The following is a 21,185-nucleotide window of genomic DNA, read 5'->3' on the forward strand; positions in this document are numbered from 1 at the left end:
AACAAAAATTCCGAAATTGATGGTTCCTTGATCAAGGATAAAATCAATGTTCTTGGTAGAGAAATGATTTGAATATAAAACCTTTACATCTCCAAATCAAGTTTAGATTACTCAATGGAAGAAATTATGTTTACAGATGTGTATATATCTATTAATTCAATCTACATTATATATTACAACTGCATCCCCAAGACTGGTGAGGTAGGTATTGGAAGAAGAGGAGGAATACCTCTGAATTCTGTTCAATTGCGAATATATCACGACATTGAAGATACCATGAAGTCCAACTAATTGAATTCATGGTATCTTGAGTGTCATGCCTACTTGTCATTACAAGACCTAATGGAATAAGAAATTTAGAAGAAGGTATTGATTGATCTGTTCGGGCACTAGGACTGTGGATTTGGTACATAAAATGTCCTACACATAATTTTATGGACTATTTAAGTTCTATTATGTCATTTGAGTTTAGGACTATAACTATAGATTTAATTAATATCTATAGGTAGTTATTAGTTCAATGTAGTAAATAATTGTGCTCCGGATAAATAAAATATATTTTAAAAACAAATGAAAGGGATTAAAATTTAAATGAATAATTGCATTCCTAACTGAGGAACGACAATACATACAACCTCTCACTCCAACGTTATACTTTAAACTGATGGCATTGACTATTTACAAGGCTAAGTAATGAATTAGCATTTCTAGTGGCTAGTTATAACTATAATTTACGACTTATTCGGAAATTGTGATTATATAGACTATTGAGAACGTATATATACATTTTTAACCATTAAGAAAAAAACATAACGAACACTCAATGTAAGCCTTTGATTATAAATAAGTTCTATTTACATAAAACATAATCATTTTCGTAGTCGGAGTCGGTAAAAGTTTTCCAACTCCTGATCCCGAATCCGAAACTCCGACTGCATCCCTCCCTGCAACCCAGAAAAGGAGTAGGAGTTGTTTAAATTGTGAGAGAAGGAAATAAATTGATGGCCAGTTCCAAGCTTCAACAGTCTACATTTTCTTCAGTTCACCTTGTAAGGATTGTCGAGGATCTATTTAACCGTGTCAAGGGGTATCATATCTGTATATTAATACGTAACGCATTAGGCTTGGTGGGTTGACCTTCAAACCATATGAAAGTCCATATTTTGTTTGTGTTTCCTCTGGAAATGAATAACAGCTCTGAAATACGGGCAATATAGTAGGCATTAATAAGTTTTAAAGCACTTAAGTATAGCAAGTGGACTTACTTTTGCCAAAAAATTCCGGGTTTGATACATATCTGAAGGTAAACATAGTGTCTGCAGCAAGACATGTAGATTTTCCTGGCGTATTCCTAGGGGGAATTCCTATGGTTAGGACTTTGTCTGAGACTATGTTTTCATTCTTGGGTTAGATATTATCATAAACTAGTCAATAATCGATAGATTGCAGAAAAGTAAGTAAACATAGGAGAAAAACTTTGTTATTATTATGAATATTCTTTAAATTTAGCTTTAAGTTGAATATGTTTTTTTCGGTAGTTTGGTTATTTTTAATTTATAAAAATAATAATACGCTTTACGTGTTTGATTTTAGATCTTTTAATGTTAAACACTATTTTTTGTATTCCTTTGTGATTTTTTAAAATTTATGTTTCAAAGGAATACAAATGGAATGGTGGGCTTTAATTTTGAACCAGAAGGTATGTTTAGGATATTTATTTTCACATTCCTTATCTATAATTTATTATTTGGTTTATAAAACCATTGGAAAAAAAAAAGAGTAAAGCAAAATGAGTTGTTAGTTAACCAATTCCTTTTCACAACTATGGGACTATTACTCATCTACAACTAGGGGTGTAAAACCTTTGCTTGGATTTATAGGACGTCCACAAACAAAGAAAAACAGAAAAACTGTCTTACAATAATATAGATAATATATATCTTTTTTTTTTTTTTTTTTTTCCTTAAAATATGAAGCACTGAGCTTTAGCTAGACACACTTGTAGCTACATTGATATTTCTTAAATCAAGTAGTGACGCAGTTCTAAGATATTTAGCTAGATAAGAAGAATTATGATTCATTAAACAGACGGATACACTGTGCTTGATTAATATGGAATAAGGAACAATTTGAATTGAAGCAATCATTAAAAATCGACAGCTGAAAAAAAATACATGCTATATTTTTGTTCGGGAGCACGGCATTATCTCACTTTTACAAAAAAAAACACACTATATTTTGTTTTTATGTTTTTCCCCTGTAATCAGTGTTCTAGACGTTGATTGTTTGAACTTGAATTAGTTCTTGTAATCTGGGAACAATTCAAAATAATTATTGAATGATAATTCAATTGTTGGGAATAATTGGCGAAATACCATATAATTTTCAGCTTTTTTCTCTTTCTTATGAGGAAAGGTTGAAAATACAATAATAAGTAATAAGGTTATTAAATCCTTCATTCATCAATAGACACATATTGTAAACTACTTGAGGGAGCTTCTACTGCAGGTTTTCATGTCAGCTGTTGCTTGCTTTATAATTTACTTATGTAGTTAATACAATGTCTAATCCCATTGTTCATTAATATTTGATTCGTTATAAAATTGATATTAGGTCATAATTATGAAGGTATTTATTGAGGTAAAATTGTTCTTCTGTAGATGACTTAAACCAACCCAAAAGTTGATCTTAAGTATCCTCTCTTTGTCGGTATTTATTTAAAGATACATATTTTTTTTAGTTTTTACATCACGTCAGAATAGTTGACGTCAGTCATCTTGGGGGCCTAACCAATGAGATTTTTTAATGAATTTATAATGACAACCGTGTATTAGGATTTCAAAATTGTATCGAACATATAAAAGGATTTAACCATTTACTCACTAAAAAATATATTTATCAAATGTCTAGCTTTATAATATATGCTATTACCTCCGCCAACGAAGTTTATGTATTATTTTTTTCCCTCTGTTTGTTTGTTTCTTTCTTAATTACCAGGTTTACGGCAATAGTTACGGATCAATTTTGACCGAACTTAGTACAAAGATTATATATGGTCACAGTGAGAGGCCAATAAATATGGGAAGTCAAGGTAAGTGTAACAAAAAACGTAAAATATACATAATCAACCACATCTTTGGAATAAATTGAAATACATAACTCAATTTGATTTTAGGGGGAGATTTTGCACTCTAACGAGTGTCTATTACATTACTATTTACATGGTGTAGCTTATAAATTTGTTCTCCAAAATAATTTGACGTAGCCAAGAAATATCCTGATTCTAACAAGAGAATCATCACTTTGTTTATAGCTTTGGAAAAAATGGGATAATTATCATATCATTATACAGCTTTTTTCTATTTGCTTTTGAATTTGTTTTCTTGTCTCGATTTTATCAAAGTATATATATATCTAGCCTTTTTATAGGAATTTTCAATACCTACATATTTGTTTTAATTCACATTTCACTATTTTTTTTTGCCATCAAGTTGTTATCTATTCAGCTATTTAATCTAATTTCATTTTGAAAGGTATTTGATAAAGTTTTTATATATTTTTTGTGGAGAAATTGATCAATTTTATATACAATAAATATGCATTTAAACTATAGGGCCCCTAAAATGACTTTATGTTGATTTATGTTACAACTGGTGACATGGATGAAAATTTACTACTAATTTTTTGAATTTGCTCTTCATTGTATCAAGCAACCTTTCTATCTAGCAGTATTGGACTATTTTCATTTAGTGGAGATAGTTGCTCAAGGTTTCAATTCGTGTTCAACCAACTAATTGGTTTTCAGACATTAAAATAAAGTACAAAAGTAGTAGAAAATCAATAGTTGACATGAAAATATATTTTACATTCTATTGGGATATTTGGAAGTTATTTCTTTCTCGTGTGAAGGAGTTGGATCTTTATTTTTCTCCAGAGTGAAAGGACTACGATGTTAGTAGCTCTTAAGTGAAATAATTAAAATATTATTGACTAAAATAGTGAAAGGGTTAGTAGAAACCTAAATCCAAGAGCGGAAAGGGTCACTAATGGTTTTAATAAGGGTTGAAAGATCAAAAAGTACTCTCTGGGTTGTAGAAAAATTGAATTAATGAGACTCAAAAATGTCGAAACATGATTGCACCTATTATCTAGTATCATATCTTCACATTGGACCTTGGCTAATACCCTGTTAAGTATGACACTCGTATGTCTATGTATGTACAGTCTGTCCTGGGGCATAGTATTAAATAATTTACCTATTTTGTACCGTAAAATCAACTAGTAGAGCAATAAAACCAAATAAAACATGTAAAACAAATTTATTCACCAACTGAGATAGAGCCCAAAAATCGTATGTCAGCCCTTCTTAAGCAAGATTGATTTATGACGAGATTTCTCTCATTGTCCTCTGCTCCAAGGATCTTATTACCAAATATTAAAAGGCTGAAAAACAGCAAAAAGAGCCTTGAGAGGAAGCCTGGAACTGCTGAGCAAAACCAGAAAAGGATAACGGACTTCTTGGATTTTTTGGTAGCCAATATCTCTGGTTGAAGACAAAACACCCCAAGGAGAATTATATTTTTTCAGAAAGACTTCTTTACGGGCCAATAGGCCAAAATACTCAAAAGTGGTGTGAAGAAAACTTGGGGAATTTTTGGCCCTGGTCAATGTGGCCTTCTTCATCACCAGACTCCCACCCTCTTGACTATAGGATCTGGAGTCCCATCAAGAAGAACGCCTGTATCACCATCCTTTTGAATGCCGCGGAGAAGGAGTGGGTCAACATGTCGCATGAATACGTGAACAAGATCTACAAGGCCTTCAGACCTAGGATAGAAGCTATAGTGGAGGCCAAGGGTGGCCACTGAAAGATTTAATGTATATATTAAGTAAAATAAATATCCTATATATATAAAGTCACACTGTATACTTCTTATTCTTTTTGAGAATCTTGATAAAGTTGAACTAGGGAAAATTCGGTTACGATTCGCAGGGACTCACTGTTGCAGTGATGTTAGAATTACTTATACTATAGCGTCATTGGGGTACAGATGCATTAAAAATAATAAAATGAGATTGGATCCAGTACTTGCAGATACATACAACACGTCATGAAAAAAATGACTCGTCCATAACATAACATCTCAAATTTCTGTTACTAGAACTGATTTTTTTTTTTTGAATCATAAAGCTAAGTGACATCATCAAGGGCCGAACTTTATAAGTTTTAAGACTGATATACAGGACTGATAAAACTGGACGAGACTGCAGTTTTCAGTCCTAAATAAGAGCTGACACAATCCTAGTCCGATGGACCCTTCTGCAAGAGCATGTTCATTCCCTTTAATGACAGTTTTTTCTTATATTTTTAGTCCCAAAAGTATTGAAAAGGACCAAAATACTGATACCTATATTGGTAGCAGAACCGGAACAAAAATATTGGTGCCGTCACAACACTAGTATATAAATAAATATAAGAAGTATTATCAACCCTGTAAGAGATACAAGGATTGTAAAGATGGGATTTGTGTAAAGAAAAAACTTAGTAAAGCGATTAGAAAAGTAAAACCTGTGTCCTCTTTTTTTTTTTTTTTTCATTATTTAATCTGTCGTATGTGTGTCTGTAATGTCTCCCCCTCAAAGAAGAATTCTCGTCTACCTTTGGTGTAAATTAATTTAAAAATGCATAATAAAATAAAAATATATTAATTTAAATAAAATGCAAATATTTTCCTTTGTACTAATGCTATTTTGATTGTAGAAGGTTATTTTCTTTATTATCTTTTTCTACTATTAGAGAGGATTTTAATTCAGGTGTACCATATGTCTCAGTCCTGCCTTCTCCCCGGGCTCTTACAAAAAACCCACCCCTAGTTATATTATTTATCAATTCAACTAAAAACTTACTTTTATATATATTTACTATCAGTATGGTTACTGATAAGATATACTTCTCCTTTCACTTAAGAAGGGTAAAATATTACACTATACACGACGTCCTGCAAATTTCATTAGTTAACCCATATTTAGATTGACTGCTTGGCTGCTATAGATTTAATGTGATGTAGGTAAAGCGAATGAGTAGATATATAGACTCAAATTGGAATGTATTCGTAAATAACATAAGCAATAATAATCCATGAAGAATAAAATACATAAATACAACAACATTATCCAACAGTGCACATTCAAATTTAAATCCTTTTTGTACCCTGAGGGACGGACTATAAATAAGATGGATCTCACCTGTCAAGTCTATATTTATCAAAGCCATGATTTAAATCAAGGATGAATGTTTTATAATGATGAATTCATACTTTCCAAGGTAGCCTTAATTAAAAGAGGGGTTCTAAAAAAAAGGATATACATCACACCGTTACTTTCATTGTATCTATCAAACCTTTCCGAGATAAATATGTAGAAATAGGAAAAAGTGTATGAGTGTCAGTAAAGAAAACAAGTATTTGATCCCTTGCAAATCTTGTCAGTTTGCCCACTGGCAAAGACACGAACAGTCTATCATTTTAATGGTATGTTTATTTTACTAATGAGATACAATATATAAACTAAATAAATTGGGCACTCGGTAGAGTGCAAAACCTCCGGCTAAAATCAAATGGAGTTTTGTATCACTTGTCATAGGTCTCTTCAGTTTTTGAGAACAAGAAAAAAGTTACATGGGGTCATATCCGATGAATATGGTGGCTGAGGCATGAATGTGATGTTGTTTTTGGATACAAAATACGACGATTTTTGTAGTCAAAATTAAGCAGTTTTGTAACAAACTTAACTGACACTCGTCTCATGCCAAAAACGGTTGAAACAATTATATGGAACGAGCCAATCCATATGCCAATATCATCAGGAACTTCTCTGATAGTGATTCGACTGTTTTCAAAAGCCATTTTCTTCACTGCTTCAACGTTTTCATCTGTCGTTCACGTGCTTGGGCGTCCATAGCGAGGCTCCTCGTTGGCATATTACCAACCATCTTGGAAGAGTTTGTACCGCTTGTAAATATTTTATTTTTATTCATAATAGTTTCACCGTATGCCACCGTAAAATTTTCAAGTGTTTTGAAGCACTTAGTACCATGTTTTACACTAAATTTGATGAAAATTCTTTGAACCATCTTTTTCAATAGCAAAAAATCGACAAACACGCCAAATACTTCTAACCGTTGTGCCTCTCACAAACAAACTAAATATATTATAGAGCTGAAACAGTAAATATATTTTCATGGCACTAACATAAAAAAATAAAAAAATCGAACATACTAAATGTACCTTTCCTGCTAAATTTTCATAATCATCTTAGTTTTTGAAATCACCTCGAATACTAAAATTGGACATAGGATGATGTTTGGTACTGTATTATAGTTCTGCCGAGTATTATTTTAGCTAACCATTAGAATTTCTGCATTATAGCCAAATTTTCTTCGTAGAAATAATGAAATGGCCAATATATATTTTATAAAATTTCATATACACACATACGACGAGGGATCAACAACAAGTGGTATTCCTGTCCTTAATATGTACTGTACTGTACTCTAATAGCAATAACAAATAAAGTGGGACGAGGTAATCTACAACTTACAACATAAATCAAAAAAGGTATTTTTGCCTTAACGAGGTAACACCATAATATTTCGGTACTTATTTAGAGGACCGAATTATTTCAGGTCTTTCAAAAATCATAACGGTCTTAGATCAGTTTAGGCTTTCCAACCCGAAACTCAACACTACTACTATGATATAAGTATGATTTTGGTATCAAATTATAAGTTTTTCGGGGTGAAGAGCTTGAATTTGATGATCTAATTAGTTTAAAACACATGGAAAGCAATGATTTTCAATGTTTATATGTTTATAATTTCGTGTGTTGATTAAACATCATTTCATAAAATAGTAAAAAAACAAACAAATATTTTAAGGGCTACAAATTGTTTAAAATAATGCAATGTTTAATCAAGACATGCCATTCTTTTCTTCCATTTTTTGAAAATCACTCCACTTCCTTGAGTCAAACGAATGCCAAACAGAAATAAATCAACCGATCTACCTAAAAGTTGGTGTGTGTTCTTCCGAGAGATGCTACTAACTAAACATAACCTCGATATGCACCAGTAGTGCACTCTTGAACTTTTCACGAACTCTTCAAACGACCCTCGTATATCTCATTTCAATAAATAAGTTAAAGATTTTTTTTAATGTTCTCCTAGTTATATAATAAATGAATCTAAAAATATATCATTATTATTTTTCATAATCAAAAAAATAATTTGGTCAATAGGTTTTAGAAATTCCCTATCGCTTAGGTCTTCATCAAGTCAAAGTATTGTATTCACTTTTGAAGGCGGTGTTATGATTCAACAATAGATTTTGATCAAATTTTTCCTTCTCTTTCCGTTTTAAAAGGGAAAAAGGCTCGTTGTGAGGTTACGCCGTTAGAAAAGAACAAATCGACAGCTGACAACAAAGTGCCATATAATGTCAGTAGATAACGACGTGACATTTAAACGTACATATATAAATAACGATCCCTAAAATATTAAAGGTAAACTATTAATATGAAGAAGTTAATTAATAAGTTGGTAAATGAGGAATAATTTGATTATAATATGTATACATGAATAATAGATTTGAATAATAGCATAGACATTTACATACGCGTATATATTGTGGAGGTGTCAGGGAATGTGTAAATAAAATATGAAGGATTGGGTGTCTATTGTTTAACTGGGTTTGGGTATACGTAGGAATAGATGATGACTATAGTTTTGTGGGTGTTAAGGGATGAATTATAATGATTTGGAGGACAAGGAGAGAATTATGTTAAATTTGATTTGTGATTTAAAAAAAAAAAGAAATATTACATCGTATGTAATTAATGTTGAGGGTTTGTCTGTTATAATTATTGAATATTTATAGTTTTGGATTCGGATTTAACTTAATCTCTCAGGGCAAACTGTTTCAAACACTGCGGATTTTGGATAACGCGGTGTTTGGAATTATTCTGACTTGAACTCAAACTTTTACTGAATTATTCAAGTAATGAGGATTTTTCAAATATATATTATTACTAAAAAAAGATGGTAAAAAAAGTCATGCCAAGGCTCCGCCTTTATTTATTAAAAGAGATGATATTATATTAAAAAGAAAAAGAACATTACTACCTTGTATGTAGAAATTAAGAAAACTCGAAAACAGCCGAACATAAAAATCTGTATGTTGTCCTAATACGAATTTGAGCAGAGCTCCAAAAACTCGAACTCGACCGAAATTGAAAATTTATTTATTTTTCTAACACAAAAACGTCAACTCGACAGAGAACTCAAAACAACAAGCTCGAAAATTGGTATATTGTTCAAACATGAACCAATCGACTCGATGCAGAACTCAAAACTCGTTCTTGACTAGCTTTAAAATGGGTAAATGTTATTTACGTTATGATAAGAAACATTCAAGCAATTTAATTTTTTGAAAAGAATGTGAATCCATTGCGTCATACAAGTTTGATCAACAGCTATTGGTGGATCCATTTGTCTCAAGCATAAATGGGCATACTCATATAAACATATGAAGGTTTATATTTCCTTTTGAACGACAATAACATGATCTATTTCTTCATTATTATATATAGCTTAAAGGGCAGATTTTTGGCAATTACAGTCCAAATGTGTTATTAATAGGGAGGGTAAACTTTTTAGCTGTAGGGCCGCATTCAGGAGTAGATTCAGAGAAAAGGTACTACTATAGTTAAATTTTACATAACATAGTATTAGAAAAAAAAAAAAAAAAGCAGTAGCTCACCTGTATTCGAACTACGAGTAATAATGATTTTATATGAATTTGGTCAGAATCATTAAGAGACTTGTCAAAATTAGGGGTGAAGATGGTTGTTCTGATTCTTAAAACAGAGTGAAGATCAGTTTGAGATCAGTTACATGTTCCTTGAATTGCTAATTTCGAGTATTCAAAAATTCTACTCGCAAATATACGTTGATTCTATATCACAAGCTGTTTGTTTTTTTTGTAAAGTTTTTGTGTTGTTAACATTTATCTGAGTTAAAATATGCATACAACTCAATCCATGATTTATTTTCACTCATTTTACTCATTAAAGTCATTAACATGTAAATCAATTAGTTCCTTATTTATTTGGTCCATTCCAGTCTTAAGACTGCTCCGATTAGTCCTTGCGACCGGTCCTTAGTCGGTCCTTCGGACTGTCAGTACAAGAACTGGTTAAAGAAGAAGAAATAAAGTTGAGTGATGTCATCAAGGACCAAACTTTATCTTCTTTAGTAATGATAAGCAGGACTCAACTGGACTGGACCAGACAAAGACTGAACTGTCCTGAATAAGAACTGACACAACACTAGTTCTAACTGCAGTTCATCATTTTTTGTTTTAATATCACATGTAAAAGGGGAGCTAATCTTCCATTACTGTAAAAATCAACAAATTGTCCAATAAAATTTCATTTAACTGTAAGAGCTGAGAACTGTAATTCTCCGACAATGCTTATATGAAGACAGATTGTGTGGTTAAAAGTGGGAAATGAACAAAGTTTTGCTCCTTCAACTACTTGTCCAAAAGTTCAAGCTTCACTATAGTTAGCAGGATTGTTTTTTTTGTTTTTTTTGAGGATCTATATTTTATCAGTACAATCTCAGATTTATGTTGTTTATGTATATTAGTAGAACAAATACCAACGTTTCCTTGATCCTTGCAAACTATATTCAATATTTGAGGGATTTCATTCCATTTTAATTATTTTTTTACATGATATGCTACAGGTTTTCAAAAAATATTCGTGGGCCATAGTTTTCCCATCTATGAGTTAAGTAACTTATTTGTACAATTTGTATAAATATGCATTTAAGTGATGCCTTTGTCTCTCGCATGACGATCTTTATTCCATTACTCAACATTTAGAATAGAAGTAGTAATCTGTATTGTATCATGTAAACCTTATCTCCAAAAATAAACAGAAACAAAATTTCAAAATCAGTTGGTAGTTCGCCAATTCTTCCCCGCTATGGAATGATTGCACTGGGAATACGAAATTATTATCAATGAAATGAAGCCAAAAATATAATTTATCTTTCAGCACAGAATCCAAAACTGATCTGAGTTTTTACCCAAGTTGTTAGGTTTCAGAAATATATGAGATTATAGTAATTTGGGAATATTCTCGTTCAGTCTCATTTATTGTCATTAAGACAATCACCAAATTTGAAGTACTATGAATAAAACTGATGTAAAAGGGTTTTTTATGACAATAAAATTGTTTTTAATGATTCTGTATATTGTTCTGAACTCGGCGTATTTCCATTTTTATGATGAAAAACGACAGTCTTGTTTATACTCTTATAACTTATTTATCATTCATAGTGATAAGGAATAAGTTATTACTTATTTATAGAAATTCCCTACTCATCGTGAATGGATCTCTTCATTGTTGCAATCCTGAAATCTTCCCAAGGAAGGAGTAGACCTTTATGAATCTCCGTAGTTTTCCTCGGATGAATTTTCATCCCGTCGTGTCCCGTGAAATACGGGGTTCCGAATAAGAGCATCTCTTGAGACAACAATGTTAGAAGTATCTTCCTTCCATTCCCTCTATCTGCCGTTGCTGGAAGAGGACGTATAACCTTAGATAGACTAATTCAATATGTACATATTATCCCTTATTAATAAATATAACATTTATCACTCTCTCAATCCTATTTAGCAACTATATTTTTAGTTAATAGGTTAGAAAAATCTATAGCCGCCGCTATCCTGAGCATCATGGACCCCTTTTAACATCCTATGACACACCCCAGCCCACCGGTTGTGCAAGTGAACCACTTGTCCAAAAGGTAGATTATTCCCCACCGCTTTCCTAACATCAAATACCCCTTTTAATATCCTATAATACAACCCACCCACGGGTTGTTCAAAAGAACCGCAGGTTCAAGAGGTGGATCATTATTGTAGATTTTGATCCACCTTAGGGACCAGCTGTCCTCCTGCACAACTTGTTGGACGAGGTTTATCTTTCAAAATAAAATGGAGTCTCTTGTAACCATTTCTTATCATACCATTGTTTGATTGTCTGAATATAATATCAATTTCAGTGAAAATGCTCTGATCAGGGATGTTTACTCTTTTAATATAATGGGCTGTATTACCACTAAATATATTATAATGGGCTGCAGAACCTATTAAGTCAAATTTTGTTGAAAAATTGATATATGAAATAAAACTATTGAATATAAATTTATTTTTCTATTTTAGACGAAATATTAAAAAAAGGCCAAATCTAATTTTTCATAGCCAAACTGCATAAAATCTGGCAAACCTGAAAATTAAATGTCTTATTCTTTTGTACATTCTGTAAAAATATAATATGTATGTATTAAAGAAAATGACAGCGTCTCAAAATAATATTTTAAAATCGTGTACCTTGTATGTACATATTTGTATTTGGAAAAGGCTTTGTTAATTGAGTTGAATTATGTACTTAAAATTACTATCAAAACAAAGGTGATCTTAAAAGAGTTGTTGAATACCTACATACAATAACATTTTGTTACATCATCCTTTCTTGGTGTCTCATATTATGATGATAAACTTTTTATCCTGTTTATTGAGTTCCTTTATGTTTATTTTTTGAGTAGTTGAATCCTTCTTTGAAAAGTGGTTATGAACAACTTTTTAGTATCAAGGTATACACTAAAGTTTGCTTTCGGTCTGAAAATGCTAGATCGGTCCGAGACCTTTACAATTTTGTTGAACCAAACTAATTCGGTCCTTTAAAAAACTTGAATTTGGATCGGTTGCAATTAAAAATTAGGTCAATATCAATTCCACAAATAAAACGTTGTTGATGAGTCTCCTTTAAAATTCGATGTAAACCCATTTTATAGATGCATTAAAATGATGACCTCATGTGTGTTTTCATGTTTTAAAGGCGTCATATCAAGTTTAAAGGGTTGCCTATTGTGTACAACTCCTATAATTAATTGGGAGATGGGGAGAAAATCGGTCCATGGAGACGTCCTTACCTTCATTGCTTTCAAACAACCTTTCCTCCAAGAATAAACAGAAAAAAAATCTTACAGAAGTGGGTAGATAACTCATTACTCCCAACTATAAAATGGCTTAACAAGAGCTTATTCAAGTTCAACCAATCAACATTCACAACACTGATAATGGGGGAAGGAAGCAGTTTATCTAAGCAACTTAATTATGATTAGAAGTATGTAACACGACTATAAGTTGTTCTAAAAGAAAAGAGAAAAAAAAAATAATAAAAGAAGGAGAGAGAGAGTGGACAAGTGGACTTCCATAAAAAAATTCCGGTTGATCTTTCAGAATGATTAAAAGCAATATCAATATATAATCATAGTTTTAGTTCTCCTCAATTTTCGTCAAACACCACCAAGAAGTCCAAAGTTCGATCCACGAGTATGTCGAGGCACAATAGGGAACTTGGACCTATTTCAGCGGACAGTATATAGCTGTACTTTGCTGATAATCACATCGACTTTAATATAAAGTAAAAATGCAGGCCAGAAGTTCCTGGGGACTTGAAACTTTTTTTGTAGCACTTACTGAAACTTGGAATCTAATTCTAGAAATCAGAGACTCCAAATCGTCTCGTATATTGCTTTAGAATTTAGAGGTGCAGTCCTTATCAAGGTCTTCGCTTAGTATTTTTCACATGGGGTATCTCCACTTACAACAAAAAGTACATAAAGCATCCTTCTTACAGTTACTACGTGTATACTAAAAGACATTTTCTACGCCACTTCCCTTGGATCACTTGTGATTTGGCCGTTATAAGTTATTTTTTTTTTTGGAGCTTTGAATTATTTTTTCTATGCCAAGAATTTAGGGAGAGCATTTGATATTTTTATCAATAAGTGCAGACTTCGTTCTAATTTACCTACCTAAGTTTTATACTTTTAATGATATTAAACTCTGATTCAATATCCACTTTTCGTCTTAAATACTTTTAAGACATTCAAGACGTTCCACAAGTGTTTTTCGTTTGGTTTTTTGTTCGTTTTTAAGCTCTGATCCGCTTAAGTACTGAACACTGGAGAAGAAACAAATATTATCGAGCAAGTACCAACATTCATTGATATTTTACCAGATTAGAGGATACACGAACATGATGATGTCTACTACTTACAGTCTCACAACTTATGAACCTCCTTGAGAAAGTAATAACTGTTTTTTTTTTTTTTAAAGTAAGGAAAGAGACCAACCTCCTCAGAACGAAACTTTGTAATTACTCTTTCCAGATATCGACAATTTTTCAAGTTTCTCAAGCCTTTGTGGTTGTGTAAATCTCTTTCTGATTGCCTTATTATACTAAGATCTCTGAATCGAAATATTGGTCCAAATCGGCCATAAAAAATCATTTAATACCAAATTGGAAAAAAAACAGTATATTATTTTCCATAATAACTAGTCCTCAAAAATAATTACTACAACTCAAAAAGCTCACGATCTTATAAGCTTATAATATTCATAAGATTCATACAAAGAATGCGTAAGAATCAAATATGGAGAAGACAAAAGATACGTAGTTACTCAATACTTGTAGTTCTCTCTTTAAGAATAAATGGATAATAATAACTGGTTTTTTTAGTATGATGTCATTAGCCAAGTAGTACTTTAGCTCGTTGCTTAACCTCTTCAAAAGTCAAATTCAGTTTTTTTTAATATGAGTTAGCCTTAAGCCTGCAAGGTTTCGTTAATTTTTTACATATTGTTTTTATACAATTCTATACAAATACCCTCTTTTTTTCTTTTTTTTAAATACAAAACTCAAATCCCCCTTATCAGTATTCTTAACTATAAAAAAAGAAATATATGGAGGTGACAAGGATTTTTACTTGGCTTAGATAGGCAGAGAGAGATAATAAATATTCTGATCTAGAAAAGTTTGATGTAGCTGTTGTATTTAGAGTACTTAATAATAGAAAAATATGCACTTGATTTGACTTGATCTAAATGAGCGCAACCCTAATTATTTGAATCCTCCTTTTAATTTTATATACATTTCTATTCCACTTATTAAATATAAGGTATTTTTGGCGTTATTGATACCAAAAAGGTCCCACAAGATCCAAATCATGGTCCAAGAGGTCAAAAGAATTGATTGAGGTAGTTAAAGGCACCATTGAAGGCAGAAGAGGCCTTGCTCGTGAATTTTACATAACCCAGACCACCGTGGATTTGAGTAAAGTGTGTGACCCGATTAAAAATCTCTAATCTTTTGCAAAATGCAAATGTATCTCCACAGCCCCAACCGCCCCCCTCCTGGGACTAAAGTGTTTTTGAGCACCTCAAGAGAGCAGCTTTCGGGAGCCCGATACACAACAAAGGACCAACTGAAGGCCGCTATCATCACTGTTTGAGCCAACCTAGAGCTGAGTTTTGTAAATAACTGCTTAGCAAATTTCCGCACCAGGCTAGAACTGGTAATTAAGGCAAAAGGCGGCTATATTGATTGAGGATGTCAATTATGTATCCTTCAATTTTATTTATAAATTAAACTTCCCCACTTTGAGGATATTTTCTGAAATATGACCATTTTTGTTCTTTTGAAAAAGTACTGCATTTTAGATGGATGAGTCTGTACAACAAAATAATTAGATAAAGGAAAAACACCCTCAATGACGTCATGAGGGATCAACTTTACATTGTGTAAGGACCAAAAAGTGTGGTAGGGCTGTGGTCCTCGGTCCTAAATAAGGAATATCACAACAATATTTGTGAGATTCCTTCGGAGAACTAAGCTAGCCTTTGTATTGACGTATGTAGTTGTCATAAGAATGAATTCTCCCGTTCTACTACACATGTATGTGTGTAATATCAGTGTAGCATTTTATCCCTGATTTGAATAATTATGTACATTAGAATATGATTTATGTCTTACTTTTTTAATAATACATTATATGTTCAAAAAGTGTGAAATAAATATTTATCTCTTGTCAAAAATCAACCTTTCGTATTAAACTTTTTTCTGGTAAGTAAATGCTTTCAAAAACGAGTTTTCTACTTTTGGCATTCAACCTGTAACAACATACTTGACCTTGCAAAATAGTTGTTCTCATCTTTTCTCTACTCGTAGTACAAGTAGATTTATATTATGGTCAAAATTGTAAAATAAGAGAGACGATGGATGATATGTAGTAGTCCGGTAATTATTGATAATGAAACATAGTATTGATATTCAAGGGCATGACTATGATGTGTCTTCTGTCTTTTTGGGAGGGGGTCTACTAAGTCAGAACTTTTTTTTTTTATCGAGAGGACATTTTTATATATTCTATGTATGTATATAAAAGGAGATTACCTATTTTTGTTTTAATACAAAAAAATTAGACACTTTTTGCCCAACAAATTTCTACAGAATGTGTTTTTTAATGATTTTTTTTTTCGTAAATGCTATTTCAATTTTTATTCATTGACAAAATGATTCGATATTTTTTTTTTTTTTTTCGAAAATTTGACTTGATTGGAACTCTATAAATTGATCAAAACTCGACACATTAAAATAATAATAATGAGTCAAATATCAGGTACATTAAATACGTTTTCCCTCACGTTATACTTTCTAATATTTCGAAATGAGAGACAGCGAAATCAGAAAGTTGACATTCAATCATTCCAACCTTTTAATAATTAGAAAATAACTTGGATGATCATTGAAGTAGATTGAAGGTCTAATTATGTGGAGGAAGTTGTGAGTTTGTCTCATAATATGTTTTTCACTACGAATTTTCCTTGTATCTACCATGAATCAAGATTTTTCATTATTTTACATTAACTTCCGCTTTCAGATGTACTTTAGAGGATCCAAATCCATAAAATGTAATACAAAATATATAAATAAAGACCTCATGCGCAATGGGGGATAGATAACACAAATCGAGTGATTTACAACTCCCGTACAAGATATTCCTGAAAACAATAATACTCTAACGATTCGATCATTTTTATTTCAACTTTTTACTGTTGCTGTCTCTAATTAAGAGATAGTATGACGTGCGTGCAAACTTATAGAATGTACCCGTAATGATTTAATGGTGGATGCAAGAAAAAGTCGTAATGCTTTACTTAATGAGATGGTATCTCCTCCAGACTCATCCCTAAGTCCACGGATTAAGGGATGAGTCCCTCCCCCAGAACATTTCATTAGAGACAACCTTATCAACATAGTGAGCCCTTTAATTTACTTTCATGATCCACCAAAGTGTTAATCGTATGAAGGATCTCAAAAAGTCGAGATCCTTCACCACCTAATTAAAGAATATATTCTTCGCTTCTCGAAGTGTTTATCCACCTTTTCTGTCTTCAATTTGGATAAAGAAATAAAGTATGACATGGGGGCAAACGTATACCATGCACAGTATAATTGCAGGAGTTAATCCGTCAACTGAAGGATGAGGCTGAAAGAGATTACATGTCAGAAAGTAAAGCATTACAACTTTTTCTTGCATCTACCATAAACCCTACCGGGTTCATTGTATAAGTTTGCCCGCACGTCATACGTCGTGCTCATGAAAATTGGAGAGCAACATTAAGGATTTGTTCTATATTCATAAAATACATTTTGTCTGTTCGTCGACGCCTAATAACTTTAAGCAATGCCGGGTACTACCGCTATTATAGGATAAACTAAGAATTGGCATTAAAAGGGTGAGGCAAAAATATGAAACAATTAGGAAATGACAAATACTTTTAGTCTCAGGAAAGTAACGGAGGGTTAAATATGTAACCCTTCGACAAATTTATTTAAAGTTAGACAACAACCGTTGTCTTTCAGACAAAATATTAGAAATTTGACAACCAATTTTTGTATATGGAAGTTTTACTTCCTTCCTCCCACACACCATACTCGTAGTCACGGGCCTGCTCATGTTATCGTTTGCTCGTTTCAAGACATTTTGTAATAGTATATATATATGCAATATATACTATACGTAAAGTTACCAAATTAGATTTGTAGATATAAAAAAATCAACAATTCCAAGAATTTAAAAAGGAGCTTTATAGGATATGTGGGTGGAAGACCATCAATAGATTTGAGTAAATGCGTCAAAGTAAATGTATTGAATGTATATTGCATTAGGCTCTCAAGGATTAATTATGCATTAATACTTCTAAAAAGGATCTCCGGATATTTTTTAGGATGTTGGTTTATGTTCTTAAAAAATCATGGGGTTGATAATTTTATCAGTTGTATGAAGGACTAATGTAGTATAATTTGTTTAGACTGTCCCTTTTTGCCGGGTTAATACAAATACAGGGTTATACCATAATACGTGCACGACTTATGTTGGACTTCCACCACGCTTTTTAATAGTGACGTCATAGAAAATGTTTGGTTGCGTATTTTGTAATGATCTTAATGTCTTTCCCAGTAGTCGGTACGATACATAAGAATTCTAGCCAGCCCATTTGCATGATGGTAACCTTGTACTTCTATTAACCTTGCTATTTTGAGGTTCATATTTTTCCCCGAATGTGATCATTGTTTTGTTGTTTCTTTCAATTAATAGTTTCTTCCTTTCAGTGAAACAACTGTTTTTTCACCTAGTGTAAAATTTTGCTATATTATTTTTGATGAAACAGGTACCCTGCAAATCATTGAGGGCATCTTAGACCCCGTAAATTGTTAAAAAAAAAGTACAAAATAGTTTTTATCTATAATAAAAATACTAAAAATATATAATGTACAATTTTTGACTCATAGAATTCATATTTGGGGATGTTGCAATAGGGAAAACTTACTGAAAGTGGACGCAAGAATCTCATTAAAAAATATATATGGACTATACTGCACCAAAAATGGCACGAGGGGCCTCGAACTTGACCAAATTCTCCCTGGCATAAAATTTCTTTTTGCAGGGGTACAGGGATATTAGTCTGAAAAAAGGACAGTCTAAAGTACATACACAGGGGCTTCCACAGGAAGTGGGCTGGACGGGATGTGGCCCCTCTCACCAAATTAAGGAATTTTTGCTTTTTACTAGACTTTATTTTCCGAGAACTTTAATTTTTTGTGAATAGCTATGGAGTTATGAAATTTTTTTCCAAAAAATTTAATATTTGTAATTTAACTTTTGAAATTTTTTTCATTTTTTTTTATATAAAGCTTTTGATTTTTCTTCTGCAAAAATTTTTAAAATTAATTTTTTTTTAAAACCAAAAACATATATAATCCTGTGGATGCCTCTGATATATACATAGGTAGTGATTGATTTAAGAAAAATGAATGAAGCCTTGTTTATTTGGGAAGTTTGACGACGTGGCCAAATGAAATAAAAATACTGGTTTTTAGTATTCATTGAATGTTGAATGTAATCAATTGACGTATAATTGTATCATATTACATGATTCTCTAAATTTCAATGCATGAAGATGTTTCATTCTATTCCTGTCAATGGTTTTATAATTAATCGTACGTTTTGGTTTGAATTATGCATTGATTTATGAGAAAATTTCTACTCCAGAAATCTCATTAGAAGTCTGTAGATCAGGAGAAGCCAACCTATAGCACATGAATCAAAATTTGCTTAATTAATTAGGAGTGTTACTTAGGTATGTCTTCAAGTCAATATTCTTCATATAATATTAGTTTCTTATTGACATAAACACAAATTAAACATACTTTAAATGTCTAAAGTTGTGAATTTTAAGCACTGACGATATGCGAGAATAAAAGAAACTGAAAATTAACATGGTAAACCTACCAATTAAAGTAAATATTTGGTAGAATAGCTGCTTAGGTGTAGTTACGTTTAGTTAGATTAAATAAAAGAAGCTACAATAGAAATCATAGCTGCTACACTTTAACTGGAAAGGGCATATACAGAAATTTCTCCGATGTCAATCCTCAGTTCTACTCTGAGTCCAACAAGGACTTACTCCCTAATAAATCCTTTCTGGTATTCTACGCTATTCATGAACACATGCATTAGTGGTAACTTTATATTTAACAGTTCTTTTTTCACAAATTGAAGATTAATTATTACAGCTTTAGAATATAAAATAAAAATTCACATTCCCAACTACAAAAAAGTTGCACGCTAGTAAATGTTTAGAATTTATAACTCTATTCCATAGAGCACATGCCTTTCACTTGGTGAAAAAGAATGGGTGATGATCGTAATAATAATTAGTATGTGACAGTATGCCATTTTTATCATTTATCTGTTCTTTGTGAAAAATTTGTATTATTGTGTCGAATTATCCTTGTAATGGATTTGTGAATAAAAATATACATTGTTTTTCAATGTGTTTTTTTCTTCAAAAGACCGGCCTAAAACAAGTTATTAGGCTCAAGGCTACATCATACATCATTGGAACATATAATTGCATTTTTGTGGATATAAAAATAGTGATGCGACAACTTGAGTCGAGTCGAGTTTTAAAGGTAGAGCAGATATTTTAAAAAGTAAAGAATAAATTAAAAGATAAAGCAACCTCACATGTCCACTGCCAATTTTAAAGTAATATAAATATTTAGGTAGTGTGTACATACTTAAGCTATAATCCAAGTAGCATAATACACCTGTTAGTTTGAACAAGATACACGGTATATCTGAAACACTACATCCATTGGAAAACATTTCAAAAGCCCTTCCAATTTTTTTACGTCATAAGTATAAATCTCACCAATATGAAAGAATGACCACATAACATAACGGAGACTGAAGATAAATTAAATTTATCTCCCTTATGTCAAGTCTACCCGGTGATGACAAGATCTGCTGCATTGTCCCCTGCTCCAAAGGTCTCATTACCACGAGAGGAAGCCAAAAAATCTAAAAAGTGGTGTAAAGATAACTTGGCGTATTACTGGCCAGAGTCAATGTGACCTCCGTTCTCACCAGACTATAACCCTCTTGACTACATGATCTGATGCGCCATCAATAAGAAGGCATGAGCAACCTCACATGTGGATGCCTTAAAGGCTGCTGCGGAGAAGGAGTGGGCTGACATGGTTGAGGAATACTTGAAGAAGCCCTTGGTTTGAGGCCATGGTAGAAGCCAAGGGTGGCCAGTTTGAGATTATATTATTTGTAACATAAAGTAAAAAAAAAAATTATTAAGTCTCATTGTCTAACATCTTTTTGAAATTCTTGATAAGTTGAACTGGGGAAA

This window comes from Lepeophtheirus salmonis, chromosome 14, assembly GCF_016086655.4.
Source record: "Lepeophtheirus salmonis chromosome 14, UVic_Lsal_1.4, whole genome shotgun sequence".
NCBI classification, from domain to species: Eukaryota; Metazoa; Arthropoda; class Copepoda; order Siphonostomatoida; family Caligidae; genus Lepeophtheirus; species Lepeophtheirus salmonis.